This window comes from Theropithecus gelada, chromosome 2 (genome assembly GCF_003255815.1).
Source record: "Theropithecus gelada isolate Dixy chromosome 2, Tgel_1.0, whole genome shotgun sequence".
NCBI lineage: Eukaryota > Metazoa > Chordata > Mammalia > Primates > Cercopithecidae > Theropithecus > Theropithecus gelada.
Window position 1 is genome coordinate 54067087 of NC_037669.1, and position 22609 is coordinate 54089695.

General features: G+C 48.6%; 1 protein-coding gene across 1 annotated transcript in view; it reads left to right on the forward strand.

The window, feature by feature from the left end:
- Positions 1-2839: 2839 nt before the first annotated feature.
- Positions 2840-22609, forward strand: part of ATP2B2 (ATPase plasma membrane Ca2+ transporting 2) — a 382654-nt gene continuing 362884 nt past the window's right edge. Inside the window, exon 1 of the mRNA XM_025377226.1 lies at positions 2840-2980. The gene's annotated coding sequence lies outside the window, so the exon portion shown is untranslated. The remainder of the gene's footprint in view (positions 2981-22609) is intronic.

Consider the following 22609-nt stretch of genomic DNA (forward strand, 5'->3'; position numbering starts at 1 on the left):
GCACATGCTGGTCACCTCGCATAACCTTCTGTCCATCCGGCAATTCTGTGTGTGTGAGTGCGCGCGCACACACACACACACACGGCCTGCCCATTCTCAGAGGAGGAAATTGAGGCGCAGCGAGGACGCACAGTAGGGACAGAACCAGAATCAGGACTGGGATTTGATCCCTCACCTACCACCTTCCCACTCCTGTCAGCTGCAGTGAGGTGCTGCTCCCACTCCATTCCCATGACCTCTGCATCTCTGAGGTGGACATGACCCCCGAGGAGAGGGCTGTGTGTGTATGTCTATGTGTGTCATAAACAACACTGATCTTCTACCTATTCACCCAGAGTCCAGCAGCTGCCAGCCTGCTAGTCAAAACCTTATGGCAGCTATAACTCTGTTTGATCTTCTCAAAGTTTAGAATTTTTTTTTTTTTACCAGTTGGTGACATTTAAAAATCAAGAATATTCACATAGAAATCCAGATGTCCACCTTCTCTGGAAAAAAACTGAAAACTGGCAGTCCAGGCCCACATCCCTGCTTAGCCACCATCCAGCGGAGTTGGGTAGTGGCTGTACCCATTTGACACCACAGATGCCACAGTCCGCACTACTCCCTATTACCTCCCAGTACAGAGCCAGTGCCTACTGCTACTTGCCACCTCACATACACTGTTGCTTTTTCTTATTGGCAGATTCCAGAGGAGAAAGCCATAAGCCAGAACCAGCCCACCTCCCTAGGTAATGCCTGGTCCTGCTACACATTTGAGTTTGAAATCCCTGCCATCCCTCAAGTCCCTACCCAATAATCTGTAAATCTCAGAGCCTTGGCATACAGTAGGTGCTGAAAAAAAACTGTAGCCCCCATTTACTGAGTGCTTATCCTGGGTGAGGCTATGGAACCTATCACCTTTTAACAGATGAACCAACAGGCTCAGAGTTCGAGCCGTGCCCAAGGTGAGTTTTGTCACTAGGACTTTTGTGGTGTCACTCACTTTTGCACTGAGCTACCTCTCATGGTGTGGCTTTTCATGCCTGTTCTTTTTGCCTTCTCAACTTACTTGCTGGTTTCAGAAGGTTTCATAAAAGAAATAGTAATTAAGGCCAAGCCTCAGCACCGTGGCTGGGCAGAGACTGAGAGAGGAGAAAGGCATTTCACAGGAGGAAAAGGAGAGAGGAAGACATGGTGCAGTGCTAAGGGTGTGCTGGGAGGGGCACTGGCAACCCAGGTGGGGAAGGAATGGAAAGGGCACTTGGGGCCAGAGTGTGAAAGGCCCTGCATGGCATACTGGGGCTGTGAGACTTCTGAGAACACTGGGGAGCTATGAAGGGTTTTAGAGCAGGACTCGGCATGATGAAGGCTAGCGCGGCAGCAAAATGGAGGCAGAGAGGATGGCACTGTGAGAGTCCAGAAGAGAGGTATCGGGGACCTGAAGAAGAGCCCTTCAACAGAGAGAAGAGCAGATTCCAGGCCCCGTCAGTGAGGACATGGTGCTGGGGTGGGCTAAGGGAGAGTGTCTGGAGCTGGCCATCTGGACGCACTGCAGTGCCATTAGCTGGGATGAGGATGGTGGGAGGAGATATGGATTGGGGGCATCCCTGGGGTGATGTTCTCTGGTGCCCAGTTAGACAGGGCTGCGGCAGGAGATGCAAGTGCTGCCTGCCAAGCTGAGCGCCAAGCAGCGAGAAGGGAGTGCTCTGGGCCAAGAAGGTCCTGGAGACAACTCCTGTCACACCTGCTGCATCACCTTCTCCACTGGCCTCCCTGGCCCCCTCTCTCCTTCCTGTACCTAAGCCTCCAGTAGTGAATGTTCTCCGCCCCATCCCCGGGCTGCAGAGAGTAGGTCGTGTTGAATTTTGGCCCTATGAATGGGCATCCCTGCCACTCCCAGGAAGCAGATGTTCCAGACACTCAGACCCCAGGGTCCCCCCAAGCTCCTCAACTCGTCAGAGCAAGGCCTGGGAAGGGGAGTTACCATGGTCAGTCCCTCCCCTCCCCATCTCCTCACTTCCTGCGAGCAGTGCATTTGGCTTTTTATAAAGCCAATAAATAAATAAACAAGCGGGCATGATTAATTGATGGTATGGAGCAGACCCGGGCGCTAGGAGTCAGGTGGCCCGGCTTCCTGGTGGAGCTCGGCTTTTCAAGGACCTGGGGCCTGAGCCAGGGAGGGGAAGCCTGCTTTGGGGAGGTGCTTTCGGTGCGTGTCTGGGATTTTCAACCTTCTCCTCAGGCAGGGCCACTGTCCTGGACTCCTCCAGGCCCTAAGCAGGGCCAGACTGGAGGCTGGGGGCTAAGCGTGCCCTTTCCCCCTGCCCTAAACTTTCTCGCCTCTGAGGAGGCCCTTAGGCTAAGCTCCCTGGGATTGGCCCCGCGGTCCCCCCACTCCAAAGCGGGTCTCCCCATCTGCCTACTCCACACCCCATGGGCTCCACCCCGTGTGGCCAGTTCACAGGCTTGGGTGTGCAGGGGAGGCTTGGGGCGCCCTGACCCCTGGGGAAGAACGGAGAGGATGCCTCCCAGAGCCAGGCTGGCTGTGGGGGTGGGGCGGGGACAGGGGCCTGTGCAGATGGAGGTACCTGGAGACACACCCCGGGGCAAGACTGGAGACCCTTCCCCGCAGCCCCACTGGTGCGCGCGGAGGTGGGCGCGGGCTGGACCACGAGCTTCGGTCCCGCGGGGCGCTCTCGGTGCGGAGTTTGGGGAGGGCCGAGGGGGAGAGCGCGGGGAGGAGGGAGCAGGGAGGGCGGGAGGGGGAGGCGGGCAGAGCGCAGTGCAGCGGTGGCAGAGGCGGCGGCGGAGGGAGGGAGGCGGGCGGGCGGCGGCGGGGCCGCGGGGCGAGGCGAGAGCGGGGCAGCCTCGGCAGAGGAACCGCAGCCGCAGCGGGGCCGGGCCGGGCCGGGCGCGCACCAGTGGCGGCGGCGGCGGCAGCGGCGGCAGCGGCGGCGGCGGCAGCGGCGGCGGCAGCATCTCGCTCTCGGAGCCGGCGCAGGTGAGGCAGGGGCGGCCGGCCCGGGCTCTGGGCCTCTTCCCCTCTCGCTCGTTCTCTCGTTGCTTTCCCCGCTGGTTTCCCTTCCGCGGGCGCTCGGCCCCGGAGACCCCCGCCGGGCCAGGGCGGGAGCCCGAGCCGGAGCGTGTCCTGGTCCCTTCGCCCCGCTGAGGCAGGCGCCTTATCAGCGGTGACCTTGAGCGGGCACCAGGCTGCAGGCGGGGCGGGCCAGGCCGGGATGGGCGCCCACGGACCCGGCGTCTGCGGGTGAGAGAAGGGGCGCGCGTTGCGCCTGCTGCGCGAAAACTTTCCGGGCTCGGAGCAGCCCCGGAACTGGGGGGCGTCCGGGACGCTAGAACCCCCAGTTTCTTCTTCCCAAATAGCTCCGACTTCCCCACCTGGCTTCTCCTCAGTGTGGGGGCCCCCCTGTCTCCTGGCTCTGGTTCCTGCATGCTGGGGACAGGTTAAGAGCTATAGAGACTCACCCTGGGCCGGGGGCTTCTCCCTTCCCCACAGGTGGTTTGTAGCTGCTAAGAGCACAGGTGCTAGCACTCTGCCAAGTGCTCTCCGCATCTCTGGCCTCACCTTTTCCTAGCTCCCCTCCTCCTGGCCCCCCTGGCCACAGCCCTAACCCCAAGCATGCACGGGTCCCCCACCTGGTGACACAAGAGCTCGGAAGCCTCACATTCAGTGGGTCCTCAGATCCACAGCGTGATTTTTCAGCCCAGTGTCTAAGCCTCCTTCGGAAGGTGGACTTGCGCAGGTGCCTCAGGCCCTCAGGACGGGCCAGTATAGCATGTTTCTGGATACCGGGACTCACCCAGGGCCTGGCCGCCTCTCCTTGCCCTGAGGCCTCAGGAGGAAGGGATACTCTGGGCTTTGGTGATGTCCTAGCTCTAGAAGCACTGCGTCCTAGAACATTAGCCTTGGAAAAGGGACATGAGGCCCAGAGAGGGTGAGTTGGCCTCAAGGTCACACAGCAGGGGGCAGGAGTGAAAACTGGACTTTCTTATAATGGGTTAGAGTGGATGAAGAGGACTGCTGTTTGGTTCCTACACCTGAGGGATTTGGGCTCTGGGACACTGTCTCTTACTAACTGTGTGACCTCTGGCAAGTCACTTCCCCTCTCTGACTCAGTTTCCCCACCTTATAGGGCTACTCTAATGGCTGAATGAGTTAACATTCTTAAAGTTCTCACTGTTATGCCCATGCCTAGTGTATAGTCTATATCCAAAACATTTTGGCTACCAGCTTGTGAAATTTCCTTTCTGAGCCCTGGAAGGGAAGCCAGAGAGGGTTAATCGTTCCCATGCCCTTCCACTTCTATGTGTGGGCTGGTAGGGACAGCACCTGCTGGGCTCTTGAGCATCTGTGCCTGTCTATAGAATGTTAGGTAGAGACAAGCGTCCCAATGCCCTCAGAAGCCCACTGGAGCCACTGGGTGTGCTAACTCTGGGCTGTGATTTCCTGCTGCTGCCATAGCAGAAACCAATACCTGATGTCTGACAGAAATGACGACAAAACCTGGCCATAGTGTCAGGAAGTGGCCCCCTCTCCATACAGTCTGGTGGGAACAGCATCATCTTCAGTCCTCCTCCATCTGTACCACTCTTCTCCCCACCTCTGTGTGAGGTCATGCCTTCCCCCAGAGGTACTATTGGCAACAGAGGAGATGGCAGAGGGGTGGGGCTCATTCATTCATTTACTCACTCCCCAAGCCTTGATTCTTGCCTTCTCTGAGTCAGGAGACATTTAGAAATACAGAGATCAACCACAGCTAGGGGAAATCAAACTCCTATCAGGTGCAAGCACTTACTAAGCACTCTCAGAGACACATTCATTTGTTCATTTGATCAATTTGTGTTAAGAACCTAATATGTGCTCAGCACTGTTTGATGTGCCAGGGACATATTACTAAATAAAACAGACCTGGTCCCAGCTATGTAGGCTGGCTATATAGTTTGTCACCCAAACTGAGATATCTTGAGAGTGAGAGAGGGCATGATTTATAAAAACACTAGGACTACAGAGCATAAACCAGGAAGGTCCAACCACACTGGGCTGCAGGGCCACTCTGCGACCTTGTGGAGTTTATATACCAATGTCTGGGGAGAATGGTTAGTATTTTTTGAGCAATTACTTTTTGCCAGGCTGTGTACGAAGCGCTTTTGGGGTTTCATCTGATTGAATCCTCACAATGCTGTGAAGCCGGTGTTACCATCTACATGCAGCTGGTTAGTAGTAGAGTTGGGACCACTCTGCTACTGACTTGCTGGGCTACCATGCTTCCCTAGAAATGGGTGAGACCCAGAGTCCAAGTGCTTGCACTGTCTGAAAGAAGACTCATAGGCAGTAGCACAGATGATGTAACAGATGTGCAGTGGGAACAGAGTCTGCCTGGAAAAATCAGAGGCAGCTTTCTGGAGCAGGGAACCTCTAACCTGCACCTTGAAACATGAGTTATGACTTTGACAGACTGTGGGGAGGACATTACAGGCCCAGGTTGCTAGGGCTTGGAGGTGTGGGGGTATGTGGTCTATTTAGGAACACCACCCCCACAATACATCCAGATCCAATGGCAACAGGACAAGAGTTAGGTCTGAAACAGCAGGAGTCAGCAGAGATTAAGTCTAAGCCTGGTGCTGTGGGACATGATAAGTTCTGAATTTTCGAAAGATGTTCTGAAGATTTGACTGTTCTGTAGGTAGGGAGCAGAGAGAGAATTTGTTGTGCAGGATTTCTCTTGACAAGAATTTACTATAACCCAATCTGTACTATGGACTGCCTGAAAGGTCATGGAAATCATTTTGTTATATGGAATCGCTGCAGAAGAATTTTACCAGCATTTGTAACAGCAGAACAGTTTCACTAAGCAAACTGATTGCCAGCAAGAGAAATATTAACCTACTTAAGGGAGAGGATTTTTAGTAGCATAATTTGCAAATAAGAGAATATGCTCATTATAAATTAAATCTTTTCTTTGTGTTAAATTACATACAAGAAACTCTAACTTCCTCCTCCCTTCCCTCCTCTTTGTATCTCCCCTGTTGTCATATAAATCTGTTGCAGAGTAATAAAACTGCATTTCTTTAGTAATGTCTTATTTCTCAGACTTTTCATTAATTCAAACTGGCCTCCTTTCCACCCTCTTAAATTAAGTGGAATTATTAAAACTTTATGGTATCTAAAAATTGGAATCTGCTAACTGAACCCAAAAAAGGCAGCTAACTACTGGGGCCTTGGGATTGAAAAATCAGGCAGAAATATTTGGGAAGCAGAAAAGAATTTGATGGGAAGGAGGAGGGAGCAGGGCCGGCTTTGTGGACGTGTGGCCTGTGCTAAGAAGGGCTTCCCACTGGATTTAATGCTCTGCAGTTACCATATTGCAATTCTTAGCAGTTTTTGAATAGGGGGCTACATGTTTTCATTTCGTACTGGGTCCCACAAATTATGTAGCTGATACTTGGAAGGAGACAGCAGGGAAGAGGTGGGTGAAGAAAAAGGTAGAAAGAAGAGGAGAGCTATGGATAGGGCAGAGAGAAGAGAAACTGGCATTTTTTTAAGCCCCTGCCATATGCCACGTGCTGTGTGAGATGCTTTTCCATGTGTATCTATTTTCATGGCAATTCTAAGACGTAGGTGATATTATCACAGTTTTAAAATATAGGCTTTATTATTATTCAGTTATGGCAAGGCCAACCACTCAGAAAACCACCCTGAAAAGATTTTTACTTGAGATTCCTAAGAGGTGAGGACATGCTATGCCATGCAGGGCCACATGGGGAAGCCCTAGGGTCAGTCAGGAGGCAGAGGGAGTGAGGGGAAGATGGGGTAAGAGCCTTTACTGTGGTCTCCACGGGGAGGGACGGGTGAGGCAGGCTAAGCAGGCTCAGGGTTGGATACTTCGAATAGTTTCAGCAGGCTCTGGGGCACAGTGGCTGTTCCTAGTAGTATGGCACCTGGCCCCAGGTGATTAGGGCAGGGCAGTGTGGCCCAGTGGGCAGGGACTCCATAAACGAAGTGGTTGGGAAGATGGGCTGAGCATTTATGAAAGGCGCCCTCATGGGCCAGTCCTTCACTATGTCAAATAGTCCCTCCAGGGTTAGCAAGGCCCCAGATGTCAAAGCATCATTTGCAGAAGCTAGAAAACATGGTTATTACAATCCCCATTTGACAGATGAGAAAACTGAGACTCGAAGAGATTTCCATAAACTGCCCAGCCAGAATCACTCAAGTAGAAAGGCTGTGCGGGCTGAAAGGTGTGTGCTGATCCGGAGTTCTAGGAAATGCCAGATGTTGGGATGGTGTGGGAGTGGGCCCCATAAATAGCATCTCTCCTCCACACCCCTCCAACAATTTGAGGAACAAATGAGTGGCAGGTAGAGAACCCGAATATACATTTTCTCCCTAATAGAAAAGAAGCAAAGTTGGAGGTCCTGGCTTCATGTGACAGTGAGGGTCAAATGGGGGCCTGCTAACTGATTCCCTAGAAGGAAGACCATGTGGAGGTCCTGCCCAGGTAGGCTTCACTCAGGTACAGAGGGCACAGCCAGGACAAGCTTTCTGCGGGCAGGACTCCCTCCCAAGAGGAAAAAGGGCAGAGATGCTGACTGTAGCCCATCCTTCTTCCCCAGTTGACCAATAAGAGAAGACACCCCGCCTCCTGAGGGTGGAGCCAGGAAAGGCACGGGGAAAGGCTGGGGTGAGCCACTGAGGATTGTCTCCAGCGGAGAGACCTTTGAAGAGTGGAGGACTGGGGATGTTCGTGCTAAAGCCTGTGACCGCCTTTCTTCCCTCATATATAACAGTCTGTAAGGTTGGGCATTTCAAAGGCCCTAAGGAGAGGGGCTGCATAGCTTCCATCAGGCTTCCAGAGGGCTCTGTGACCCGAGAAATAGGAAGCAGACCTAAGTTACAGAGAAAAGGAATGATGGGAGTGGGGGAATGAACAAGCCTCAGCTAATCTCATTACAGAGTAAAGGGAATATCCATTGATATTAGGAGAATGAATATGACAGGGAGAAAATGCCTCCCCGTTTTTTCCAGCAGCAGCTCAGGTGCTATAAATACTGTGGCTTTGTAACATAACATCTAGGCAGGATTCTGGGGAGATGTAATGACCCGGTTCCTTATTTAAAAATACAAAAAGTGGGACTTAGGAAAATGACCAAAGCTTGTGCTGGCCTGAGCCCAAGTGAATGGCCGTGCACGCAGATGAACCAGAAAAGGCCGAGCAGATCTGTTTAGTGTGTCCGTAGGCAATGACAAGCATCAGCCCTGAGCTAGGCCTGTGCGATGTTCCATCCTCTCTATACCATTCTGCCTGGGAATGAGTCAGTGCTTTCTAATTGTGTCGCTGTGATCTTGGGTAAGTGGCTTCAGCTCTGTCTGTCTCAGTTTCCTCATCTATAAAAGTGATCCTAACAGTGCCTGCCTCATGAGTACCTTTGGGAGAATGACAAGGACTAAGACAAGTCAAGGTCTCAGAATAGTGCCTGGCACACGTGGTAAGCACTTTCTGGATGTCAGCTATTAGTGTTACTATCGTCATCACCTTGTAATTTACAGAGCACTTTTCACATATATTTTTTACCTTCTAATCCTCACAGCAAGCCTGTGATGTGGCTAGATAAATACCACTTCCTTTCCCCCACAAGGTGGCTGCTCATTAATGAAGCCAGATCTCAAATCCAGTCCTTGGGTTTTCAGTTCCAAGCTGATCTCACTGCTGTGGTAGCCACTCTGGGTAGCTGGAAGCCCACTGGTATGAAGATGTTGCTATCAGCTACTTCCTGGCTTCATGAGCTTGGGAGATTGGAAAACAGTGAAATATTAGGCCCTGATAGGGGGAGGTTGTGAGAAGAACAAGGAGTACCCAACAAAGGAAAACTGGGCCCCAACATCTGTTGCCCAGTTGTCACTATGTTTCTCAGAAGGTGAGACTGACTGGCCCTCTTCTTTTTCAAAAACAAATGTGCATCCTCAGACGTAGGCACATAGTAGATGTGTGTGAAGAGTGATGGAGGACTGGAGATGTTCTTGCTAAAACCTGTGACCACCTTTCTTCCATCATACTTAATAGTCTGTAAGTCAGGGCATTTCGCGGGGGTGTAAGGAGAGGGTCTGCATAGCTTCCCTCAGGCTTCCAGAGGGCTCTGCAACCCGAGAAATAGGAAGCAGACCTAAGTTGCAAGCAAAAGAAATGATGGGTCTTTTCTTTTTTTTAAAAAAAAAATTGCATCCACAGACCTGGGCACATAGTAGGTTATTAATAAATGTACATTGGATGAATGCATTTCTTATAAAATACAAATTGTCACTCCTCAACAACAATGATGGGTACAACCACAATGAAAACAACTCTCTAGGATGAGGCCACCTTGCCTAAGTGATTGCTGTTCAGTGTTTCTCAGAAACTCATGGTAGGCTGTCAACTTGTGATTAACTTGAAAAATCTGCTTTTGGCACTACTTGGAGAAATGAACTGTTGAAGTGAACATCTAGCAGCCATAATATAGAACTAGGTGAGCCATGATGGGTGAGGGCATAAGGATGGTGCAGCATATAGGTGGGATATAAAAGGCTTCGTATATAAGAGTGGTATAGAGACAGATGCCACATTGAATGGAATCTCTCCAATGCTGCCATCAGGAGTAGATAAGAGCACAAGGCCAGGAAAGTTCCACTGTCTCAGCAAATATCTCAGCAAATCAGTGCCTTTCTTGTCCTCTTCCTCCTCCCCCTCTTCCTCCTCTCTCTCTTCTTTTTAATGTACTAATTTGGTTTGGTTAGTCATTCGTGCTATAGAAATATCTCCAGTTCCTTACTCTCTAGCCACATGATAAATTGAATTTATTTACTTCTTTTGACATTAGTCATAGCCACATGCCTTACTTTGGCCAATGAGCTTTGAAAAGTGACATGTGTCATTTCTGGATGGAAGCTTTAATAACCACCATGCTGTTTGCTACTTTTCCCCATTTATTGTCTTGGCAATCAAGGCAGCATGGAGATGGAACCTCCCTCAATCTGGTCGCCTGAGTGAGAATGACACAGGGCAGAGCTCACAGCCAACCCATGGTGGACATGTAGCATCAGTGAGAAGTAAGCCTTTATTTTAAGCTATGGCACACTGGTCATGTTTGTTACTGAGCATAACTCAGTCCATTCTAACAGTTGCCTGTAGGGCATGGACTGAAATAATCACAACTTGTTTGGAGATGTTTTTGAGTCTTTTCATTCCTTCAAGAATGATGCCAAAAATGTTAGTGTTTGGGTGTTACGAACACAAAATGGGGGAGAGACACGGCCCTGCGAGGTAATGGCTAGTCTCCCTAGCATGCACGGCATATGTTGACTTCTCCAATTTCACCCTGTCCTCATCTCTCCATGCTATCTCTCCATCTTCATACTAGTGGGCTTCCAGCTACCCAGTGCTTGACAAGTCCACAACATCTTTGAAATGGGACACTTGTTTGCACATCTCCAGGCCTTTACTCATGCTCTGCCTAGAATGGGACATCTCCCAGGAAATCATGCTATTTGATGAGTGACTTGGGTGGAGACAAGCACATGGGGGAGAGGGGAGCATTGGGCTTTTTCTGTGAGTCACAGAAGGCAGAACACTTAAGACAGAGAGTGATATTTCTGTGCAGTGTGAAAGAGTTTGCTACCAATAGAGCTTTGTCTGGTGCAGAAATGAGCTCACCACACTAGAAAGTTTCCAAGCAGAGGCGGGTGTCATGGAGGGGGATCCAGGTCATCAGAAATATAGCACACTCTCCAGTCCTGTCTCACACGACTTTCAGGAAGATTTCCCAAAGTAGGTTGATTTTAGCTGTGACTCTATATGTATTTTTTTCTCTTTTCAAAATAAAAGTAGCTTTTTTTTCACATTGTCTTAGTCTGTTTGTGCTATTGTAAGAGGCCACCTGAAACTGGGTAATTTATAAAGAAGAGAACTGTATGTGTTCACGGTTCTGGAGACTGAGAAGTCCAAGAGCAAGGCACTGGCATCTTCTGAGGGTTTATTTACTGCATCATCTCATGGTGGGAGGTGGAAAGGTAAGAGTGAGGGACAGCAAGAGGGGGCTGAACTCACTTTAAAAACAAACCCAATCTCACCATAATGAACCCACTCTGGAGATAAAAACATTAATTCATTCATGAGGTCAGAGACCCCATGATCTAATCACCTCTTAAAGGCCCCACCTTTCAACACTGTTGCATTGGGGATTAAGTTTCCAATGCATTAACTTTGGGGAACACATTTAAACTGTCACATCCCCTAACTATAGAGATGTTACATAATGATTATAGAAAATTCAAGGGGTATTGAAAAATATAAAGAAGAAAGTGAAACTCTAATTAAACACCACAAAACAGAGCTAATCTCCATTAATATTTTGTCAAATGTCCTTCCAGACATTTCTCTATGATTGATAAATAGATATTGTTTTTCTATCCCTTTCTTTCACTCAGTAATAATGGTCATCTTAAATATCAATAAATATACCTCTACCTTATATTTTATAAGTGGCTTTGCCATGATTTATTTAATGTATTCCTTTCTCATGGGCATCTAGGTTGTGTCCAGAATTTTACTACTATAGACAACACTGTGATGAACATTCTTGTATGTGGACCCCTGGGCACATGTCCAGGCATCTTCTGAGGATAAATTCCTAGAAGTGGAGTCAATGAATCAAAGAGAACTGTTTAGGGTGAAAGAAGAAAAGAGAGCTATGATATGATCAGGTAAAGAAATCCTTCCTGGCTTAGAGGCAGCTTGCAAAGGGTCTGACAGAAGAGAGATGAATAGGTGACTGCGGCTGAGCTGGAAGGCTGGAGGGAACCAGGATATAGGAAGTAGAAGAGAGAGAGGAGGAAGTAGAAGGAGCTGGTTTTCAAGGCCCATAGGGCTTTAGAAGACCATCCCACAAGCAAAGGGTAAGAGTGGATGACAGTTATGATTTATGTAGAGTCAGGTGATTACAAGTGCTTTCATGTGCACAGTCCCTTTGGAGCCTCACCACCACATTGCAAGGAATGTCTCCATCCCCATTTTATGGGGGAGCAAAGCGAGGCCTGGAGAGGATGTGGCAAAAGGAGCCATTGTCCTCAATTATAGTATGTGGGCTCCTTCACAACTCCAAACCTATCCTTTGCACATACCCCAGGCTGGCTCATGCCTCCAGTCTTTGCAGATGCCATTTTGTGAGAAGCCAGCTCCTGCTCACCCTTGCAAAGGAAGACCGGTCACATGAGACTTTTTGTGAAACTTTTCCTCAGACTCCCTTATCCCCACCACCCAAAGCAAGGCAGAGCTGGTCAGGGTCCAGGAGGGATGTTCTGCAGGTCATTGTGTTAACCATTGTGTACTAACTGTTGAGCCAGGGAGCCTGCTTTTGACTTCAGTGAATTGGATTTTCTGACTCAGCTGACTTAAACATGTGTCCCTTTCTCATCTCACATAATCAAAGGTGGATTAGCTCTGGAGTTGGTTAGCCCAGTGGCTCATCCATGCCATCAAAACCCATGGATGGTCCTTCTGTCTTTCTCTCTGCCATCATCAACCAGAAGGCATTACCCCTGTCCAGAGCATCCCCTGAAGATCTCACAGCACCCCAGGGACAAAAGGCAGGAGGTATCTATGTGTTTCTTTTATCAGGGAGGAATTCTTTCCCAGACATCCCAGCCAACCTCCTCTTGTGTCTCATTGGCTGGAATTGGGTCACGTGGCCATGCCTAAACCAATCATGGCCAAGGAATGAGCCCAGCAGGGATTAAATGGACCAGGACTTATCTCTGAGTCAGTTGAGAGCACAGGTAGAAACTGAGGCAGTCAGGGCTCTGCCAGCCAGGGAGTAGCAGGGAGTGTCCACTGGGGAACAGCCCCTAGCATCTGCCCCAACTGTGCGCTGATTCTCCTGCCTCTCATCTAGGCAAGGAGCTATGTGAGAACAAGGATTGAGACTTATTCCTTCCCAAGTCCCTTGAAGGCTAGCACAGGGCAAGGCACGTGGTAGGTATTGAGAAAGTATTGGCTGAATGAATGAATGAATGAATCAGTGAGTGAAATCAGTAGATGTTTCTCCATCAAACCCTGAGATTTAGGATTTGCTGCACACCTGTCAATTTGAGGGGATGGTTTAGGTACTTCAGAGAGTGTAGCAATGGCTTTTTCCTCAAAGATGTTGCAATTTAGTTGTGGAGAAAATACTAGAACCTAAGAAAAAGTTGGACTTGAGGCCTGGCCTCTAAGCAGACTGTATGTGTCATGGGTGGGGGACAGGGATTGTATCCATAGGAAGAGGTGCCACAGATGGGTAGAGGTATGTGGTGGAGAAAAACATCTGTGTCCTCAAACAGTGGAGGAGAGTGTGATAGAGACTAAAGGGGACTCTTTCTGGAGGGCCTACTGTATGTTGGGTATTGTCCTTATACTTATTTTTCTCATCTTTCCTGTGTCTCTATGGAGTAGATCCTTCTATCCTGATTTTATAGATGCTGACGCTCAGAGGGTGAGGTTGCTTACCCAAAGTCACACAGCCAGGAGGTCATAGGATCTGGCTTACAGCACAGATCTGTTCCGAAAAGCTGGCTCCCTTCTGCAAAGGGGCTGTGATGACCATTCAGGGCTCACTTGAGACCAGCAGGTGGTGGAGTGACTCAAAGGGAAGCCTGGAAACTGACAAGAAGGCCTAGGAATGGAGTGGTGCAGTGAAATTGCAGAGGAAAAAAAGGATGATGGGAGAGGTGTTTGTAATAGGATTCAGGGTGGGCTTGAGGAGCCATGGTCTTTGGCATCACATCTGACTTCAAATCCCTGCCCTGCCAGTGAACAGCTATGTGACTTTAGGGAAAACACTTCCCTTCCCTGTACCTCAATTTTCCATCCGTAAAATGATGATAATAGTTCAATGTTTCCAGTACAAAGCATATCACAAAAATTTAATAATGGAGCTATTCTTACTATCAATAGTGTTGTTATTGGTTTGGAACTTGGTAGGTAACCAGACCTAACGGTGACTCCTTGGTGCGGGGGCCCTGGGCTCCCATTCTATCTTGGTTACCACCTCCACATTTCACCTTGACTCCATTGGCTTTCCTGCCAGTCTGGCTTTCCATTCTTCACCCGAAAAGTAAGGGGATTGGGATGGTTGGTTTCTAGCATTCTCTCTTGCCCAAACTCTGCACTTGTGTGAGGTGGAAAGGGGAAGCTGCAATGACTAAAGGGATCAGAACCAAGTGAGGGGGTGTCAGGGCTGCTTTTGTTTTTGAGAAGCAGAGGGAGGGCAGGGCAGGGGATGGAAGGAAGAGCAACCAGGAGCCAGAGGAGGCTGCAGAGTCAGCAAGTCCAGGCAGCTGTGGAAACCCCGCGCCGGGCAATTTGGAGATGGGCATGGAGAGGAACGGCTGAAACCAAAGGAGGCAGAAAAGCTTGGAGAACATCTGCATCTGACACCTGCCCTCGCTGTGGGAGAACCAGAGAGAGAAAGAGGAATCAATTGCAGCTCATCCTGATGTTTAATACCTGGGAGGCAGGGCTTTGAAGACGGTGTGTTCAAAGACTGAAATTGAATTTCCCCAAAGTTTGCAGGAACACTGCAATTATGCCGGAGAACATGTCTATGAAATCCCCTTGGAATCTATTTTTGGGCACAAGGTTTTATAACCAGAGTCAGAAATTGAGTGGAAGTGTGTGGGAGGCTGACCCTGGACAGTTTCCATGTTGGAGAGGAGAGGAAAGTATTTTTATCTGCAAACACCGTGTTTCATAGGGTGAGGCTGGGGAGGAGGCAGTTTTACCACTTTGGGTTTCTCACCCACTGTCATGTTAAGACGAGAACTATCTTTGACAGAAGTTGTTCAAGTTCCTTACTCAGAGTGGGTGGCTGGGGGCTGGGGATTGAGGCGGGGAACTTATGTGGGACTTTTGTATGTTGCAACCAAGACATCTGAGACTGACTTTGCCAGAGACTTTTTCAGATCTGTCTTGTGGGGATGTCACCATGCGCAGGGAGCTTTGCCTAGCCGAAGATTTCCTCCTGCACTGCTGTATCACTATTAGCGATTGCCACATGACAAACTGCTCCAGAGTCAGCATCTTAAAGTAATAAGTATGTCTTGTTGCTGAAAAATCTACAGGTCAGCTAAATGATGCTTCTGGTCCTGGCTGGGTTCTCTCACTTGTCTGTGGTCTGTTGTAGGTCAGGTAGGTAGCTCTGTGGATCCTGGTGCGTTCTCTCACTTGTCTGTGGTCTGCTGTAGGTCAGGTAGGTAGCTCTGCAGATCCTGGTGGGCTCTCTCACTTGTCTGTGGTCTGTTGTAGGTCAGGTAGGTAGCTCTGTGGATCCTGGTGTGTTTTCTCACTTGTCTGTGGTCTGCTGTAGGTCAGGTAGGTAGCTCTGTGGATCCTGGTGGGCTCTCTCACTTGTTTAGGGGTTGGCTGGCTCTAGGCTGGTCTGGGATGACCTCAGTTGTGACAGCTCTCCTTTGCTTCATGTAGTGTCTGCACTAGCCTGTGTTTGTTCTCGCGACAGTGGTAGAGTTATGAGAGAGAGAGAGCAAGCAGCATGCAAGGACTCTTGATACTCAGGCTCAGAATTGGCAGTTGATATGGTTTGTCTGTGTCCCCATCCAAATCTCACTGTGAATTCCCATGTGTTGTGGGAGGGACCTGGTGGGAGGTGTTTGAATCATGGGAGCAGGTCTTTCACGTGCTGTTCTCCTGATAGTGAGTAGGTCTCACGAGATCTGATGGTTTTAAAAAGAGGAATTCCCCTGCACAAGCTCTCTCTCTGTCTCTCTCTCTGTCTCTCTCTCTCTCTCTCTCTGCCTGCTGCCATCCATGTAAGACGTGGCTTACTCCTCCTTGCTTTCCACCATGATTTTGAGGCTTCCCCAGCCATGTGGAACTGTAAGTCCATTAAACCACTTACTTCCATAAATTGCCCATTCTTGGGTATGTCTTTATTAGCAGCATGAAACTGGACTAATACAGCAGTGTCACTTCTACTGACACTGTTGGCCAAAGCAAGTCACAGGGTCACCCAAAATTCAAAGAGTGGGGAGATAGACCACCTCTTTTAATCACAAGGAGCCACAGCATCACACTGGAAATGGCTTGGATACAGGCCAACCATTAATTAGGGCCATAGATACTGTCAGTTTGCACAACTGCCAACATCAGCATTGACCTCTAGGGCTGTCACCAGAGGAGGAGGGGGAAAGGGGACAGGCAGACATTCGTACTTAAAGTCTTTGTAGTGCCCAAGATCCCCTTAATGTGCAAAGAGTTTTCCAGAAGTGTTTTATTGGTAGCATCAGGAAAATGTATATCCCCAAACAATGAGTGATCAATTTTCACTCAACAGAGTGACAGAAATTGAAAAATGTGATGCTATCAAGTATTAGTGATAATGGAGAGGAAATAGGTGCCATATACTCTGCTGGTCAGAGTTTCCATGCCACAGCCCATTGAGGGAAATTCAGCAGCACCTACTTGAATTAAAAATGCATTCATGTGTTAAACAGCTGTGGTCCATCCACCCCATGGAACAGTACTCAGCAATAAGAAAGAACAAACTATTAACACATGCAACAACCTGAATGAACCTCGAGGAGTGCAAAATGCCAGTCCTAAAAGGTTACATATTGCATGATGTCATTTATGTAACATTAGTGAAATGACCTAATTACTGAGATGAGAACAGACTGCTGGTTGTCAAAGGTTAGGGATGGGGGAGAGAGACATTTAGCTGTAAAGGGGTAGTCCGGGGAGTCTTGTGGTGATGGTCCAGTTGAGTACCTTGATAGTGGTGGTGGGTATGCAAAGGTAATGTGATAAAATTGCATAGAGCTACATATGCACTTGTGTACACACACAGACACATACAAAGATGGGTGCCTGTATAACTAGTGAAATCTGAAGAAGCTCTGTGGATTGTAACAATGCCCATTTCTTGGTTTTGGTATTATACTTTATTTATGCAAATGTTAACTTTGGGGGAGCCTGGGGAAAGGAGTGCATGTGTCTTCCCTGTACATTTCCTTGCAACTTCCTGTGAACCTTTATTTCCAAATAAAAAGTTATAAATAAAGACACAGGTGCTCTGGCCTGGTAAATCCACTGCATGGCGCCTGCAACAGAGACATGGTCCCGTGCCCAGAGAGGCTTATGCAGAGATGATCACTGAACATCATTGGATATCAAAGCATTGGAGCGACCTAGATGTATTTGTTCACCTAATAATCATCTATTGGCTGCCTACAATGTGCCAGGCACTGTGCCAGGCTCTGGGGATATAACCATGACCAAAATAGACCAATTCCCTGTCCTCGTGGGGTTTGCATTCTAGTGATTGCCCCACAAGAGGGAGCTGATTCCGTGTAACAAACAAAGAAATGAGGTAGGCTCATATCTCTATTGCTAGAATAGTTCTATCTCTGGAACACATCACTGCAAAGAAACAGCAAGAAGCAGAATCAGGCATTTGTTACGCCATTTGTTTTAAAAATAACAAAAGAACCACAGCCAAATGAAGGAAGGGTCAAGCTTTGGTGTGCACTTTACTGGGAGTTAATCCTGTCCACCTAACTGGAATGGAAGCCTGTGAGGGCAGGGGGTTTTGTCTTTTTTGTTCCTTGCAGTGCTCCCACACCAGAGCAGGCCTGTCACATAGGAGGCACTCACACATCTGCTAGGGAAAAGAGTAGATTGTACCCATTTCACACGTTGGCCAATGGAAGCAGGAGGCCCTTAGCCATGGCATATTGGATTCTCCACTATAAGAGTTAATGAAATGTGCGTTGTATATCCATGACTTTAAAAATACCAGATACCATTTCTTTCGACTTTGTCATCAGAAACATATTTCCCCAGCCCCAAAAAAGTGTGATTGTCAAGCCTTGGGTCCACAGGTTGTTGGTTGTGGAATGACTTCACACTTTTGTGTTTTGCCATACGATGTGTCAGGCAGGCCTTCCTGCATTATCTCATTTAATGTGTCTATCAGTCCTTTCTGGAAGAAAATGGACATTCATAGATCTTCTATCTGCCCCCAGGCCCCATCCCCTGAGGTAAGTTTGTAGGCACACAATGACAGGTGACTGGAAGCAGAAGAGCCTGTTGCAGGATCCGGGGCCGCCAGTGAGTAAGGCCCAGTCACCCACCCACATAGGGATCCCCTGGTGAGTGCACAGTGTCTGGCGGGTGTGGGCTCCCATTTTCCTCTGCTCCTGGCTCATTCTGTCCCCCACCACATGTCCTGGGGTCAGTGACTGCTCCTGGGCATATCGCTGTGAACCAGGCCCACTGCTGTCCTCATAAACTTGCAGGCTAGTCGGGAGGACAGAGAAGCAGGCACAAGGTCTACCCAGTGTTGCCCTGGGCAGCCCGGGAACCTACATCCTGGAGGTTCATAACCCACAAGGTGCTGCCATTCCTCACTGTTCCCATCAGAGGATCATAAACCATCCTTTCAAGTGCCAGCCAAGACGATGAAACATGAAGATGCTCTTGAGGTCACCAAGAGAATCATTTCAGACCCAGGGATCCCCCCAGAACGTGCGCATCCAGTAGCTGTGATTGTGACCTCGATGTGTCCCCTCATCCATCTCCTGTCGGGTGCCTGTGAACGTTTATTACCCTGCTGCAGAAAAAGTCTGCGAAGCCAGATGACTTGTCTGCAGCCGGCAAGCCTCGGCGCCCACAAAGCAGAAATTAATGAATGACGGTTGGGGAGAGAGGCAGGGAATAGGACAGCAGCTATTTTAGGCTCACTCTGCCAAAGCAGATCCTAATGCCTGCATCTGTGTGTTAACTCTGTCTGCCCTTTGAACAGAAATCGAAATTACATTGGCTGGGATTTTGTTTGCTTGCCAACTCCAGGCTTGTATGTCTTATAAAAATATGCAGATTTTGAACTAATAAAAATAGAGCTACTGTGAAAATCAATTCTCTCTCTCTCTGATTTAATATAATTCATAAAAACTTTCTCAAACCCCGTAAAATAAAGTTGGAATGACATGAGTTCAAATTCTGACTTACTTTCTAACTGTAACTAGGTCTCTCTGGGCTTTAGTTTTCTCAGTTGTAAAGTGGGGATCAGACCATTGCAGTGCTGGAAGATGAAGCAAGATATATGGGAAAGCTCCTAGCACCTGTCATTCCTTGGATATGAGACTCCTTAGACATAAAGGAAACCATCACCCCTTTCTGCAACTATGGAAATATGGTGTTCATGGATCATCTACTTTTCCCTGAGCACCTCCTAAGCGCAGGCATGTAGAAACCCTGGAGAACCCGTGGTGACCTCTGGAGTTGGCATTCAGCGATGGGCTCTAGTGTTGTGGAAATAGACCTGTGTTTGGGTGACGTCTTGTCTCTGAAAAGCAGCAGTTTGTTTCCGTGGATAAGCCAGAGCATTTCTCCTCCTGGTTTCTGGCTTTGTCAGGCCCAGAGTTGGGGAGCTGATGTGGAGAAACAGAAGAGGTGAATGTGAGCTGGGTGGTGATGAAGCAGACTGCTGAGTGAAGGAAGCCCTAGGGCCCCACAGAGGAGCTGTCTGGATGCTGGGTCCAGGGAACCACAGCTGGAACAGCCAGGACCTCAGACCCTTCCAGGACAGAAGGGACAACTAGTCTTGGTCCTCCCATAACTACTGAGGTACGTGGGGCCTGGAAACCAGAGAGGGAAGAGGCTTAAAGTGGTGGCCCTGGGGACCCAACTCATGGTACTCATGGCACAGAACACCTTTCTTCATGGCATGATTCATTGTACAGTTATTTTATGGTCACCACTGTATGAACAAGAGATGTAGAGTTATCCCTATCCCCATATTGCAGACAAGACCCCTGAGGCTCCAAGAAACTAAGGAACCTTCTGGAAGTTACACAGCCTACAAGTGGCCAGGCCAGAATTTCTCTGCAAGGCTTGTGCTGTTTCTATTCCTGTTTTAAAAGAAATATTCATATTTGATTTGAAAGCATCTGGTTAGAAAGAACTGGACACCCTGAGTAGGCTTTCGGAAAGTGCCTTCTACACGGATAAGTAATTCAATAAAGGAACAGCAAATACTTGTTCAGCACCTATTTTGTGCCAGGCACTGTCTTAGGCATTTGAGATTCACCAATGAATAAAGTGGTTACTTAATAAGTGGTTATGGATTTGAGTTGGAATAATTCGATTCTAAGGCTTTCCTAAAATGGGTGTGGGCCTCTTATAATTCATAACCAGGTGAGAAACATCAGACATTTCCCATCAATAAGTGAATGACTTTCCTCTAGGATCTGATTTCACTGCCCTTCTTTTCTTCTCCACGCAGCCCTGGTGCACTCGGGCAAACCCTGCATGGCTCAGCCACTCTTCTGTCTCTGGGGGTGGTTCTGAGAAAAGTGTTATGCATCTGCCTCATGCCATTTAATCATCAAAAGGAAAGTTTAAAGTAGCTTAAGAGCTTGAGTAAGTTGGCAACCTTTAGAAACCTCAGTTTCCTCATCTGTAAAATGGAGAGAATAGTGCCTTTTATTAAGGGGTGATGGATATATATATATATATATATATATATTCTGTTTTTCTCTGTATGTTATCTCTCTATCCATCTCTCTATCTCTATCTGATTGCTCTGTCTATGCCGGCGTGTGCAAATGCTCAGGAGGTGCCAGCTGTTAGGAGGATGACAGGGTGCCATTCTGCAGCAATGGCTGCCCACCCAGTGGATTGGATGTCGTGTCTCTTACTGATCTTAAAGGGGCCTTCTTCGAGAATTAGCAGTTTGTCCCCACCTATGTCAAGCCTGGACGGAGAACAAAGTTGTAGCTGTGCCTTTCTGCTTTGCCCTTTGAAAATGAAGAATTGTATGCTTTTGACATGAACTTTATTGTTGCTCTTTGACTGCCCCCAGAGCCTTTGTGTCTGCTCTGCAGTTGGAGGACAGAATCCTCTGCACGTGGAGGACAGGGATAGGCGGTGGATTGGCGGTGGATTGGCAGGCACTGGCACACTCCCTTTGGTTCTGGACTCTCTGCAGGACATCTGTGGCTGCCCACTGCTCCCTCTTGGGTGTTCCCCTTTCCTCTGTTCACCCAACCCTCACTGAGGACCTACTTTGTGGACCTGCCTACCCAAGCCCACCTCAGGGTGGAAGGTGTGCAGCAATGCCTGGACAGCACGTCAGAGTGTGATAAACCAGGCCGGAAACTCACATCCACCAGCCTCCCTCCACGTGCCAGAGTACAGCATCTGAGTGGTTTCCCGGCAACCAAGCCAGGCCAGGGCAACGCTGGTCCATGACAGGGTTCCCCATCCTCGGCAGGAGGAGGAGGACAGTGAGAGCTTTCTAGAAAGCTAAGAGAAAGGAGGCCCTTTTTGTCCTGAGACTGTAGCCTTTCTACTCTTTCAGTGTTAAAATGGCCTTTCTTCTGTGATGTTGATGACCAAGGAGGTCTTATTTTTTTTAATGTTGGTATCTGGCAATGCTAGATTGACTCATTTCATGTTTTCTTTGTTTTGTGTTAATTTTACTGGCCTGAGACATCCTTCAGTCTGGGAAACACTGAATTCTTCTATTTGGACAGGAGGTGTTATTTTATTTAATTTTACTGCCAATTCTGTGAAATAGATACCTTTCCCATCACACAGTTGAGAAAACTAAGGTGTAGAGAGGCAGCTTCCCCAGAGCTGCAAAGGCAAGCTTCAAACCTGGTTCTGACTCCTGCCAAAACCCTCATGTGCCCCGCCACCCACAAGCGCCAGGATACTCTAAGAGAGGCTCAGAATGGCCAGTGGTGGTAGAGATCATAGAATATATGGAGATCTGCACCAGGTAATGCAAGGATTTGCTCCTTATCTAGATCACAGGAAGGCTCAGGTGTCCCCGTTAGCTCAATGGTGCTAACACGTGGGCCGATAGCTTTGGATCTTCAAATCTGATATCCTTCGTGTTGGTCAAACCTTCACATGCAATCCAAAGAGGATCTCTCCACTAGTCACGGACCTGCCCTCCTCCCCACCCCCACACCAGGTTATGACAGGGTGGATGTCGGCCAGATGGTTTCCACATCTGCACCACGGAGGGAAAGAGTCTGGTGATTGCTTCACTTTGCCTTTTTCAATCGAAGGCCACCCTAATACCTTTGTGGGCTGCATCCCATGATGTCTTCACTGCATTTCCATCCTCAGTCAAGCGAGGAATTCCATCTCACGGGTCTAATGTCCAGGGGTAGTTAATGGCTTGCATTTTGGTGAGTCAGCACTTTGAGGGTTTTGTAAAGGACTTTGCTGGTTTGGCTGCATCCACTGGCCATAGGAGGCCTGGTGCAGGAGACATCACGCCGCTGTGGAGGACTGCTCACCTTAACGTTGTCCCTTTCTGAGAGCAAATTTTCTTTCTCCAGTGGCTTTCTTGGGGGACCTGGGTCATTTGGCACAAGCCAACAGGGACAAATCTCTAACTAAAACGGGGTTGGACTAATTTTTGAGTAACCGTTTTCCCTGCTGATCTTGAACAGCAGGAATTAGAGGCAAAAGCCCCGAAGAAACGTGTTGAATGAAGTAAGACAAGCCCCCATTCTGGGTCTTCACTCTGGAGAGTCAGTGTGCAGTTGATGACAAGCTCCTTAGGGGCC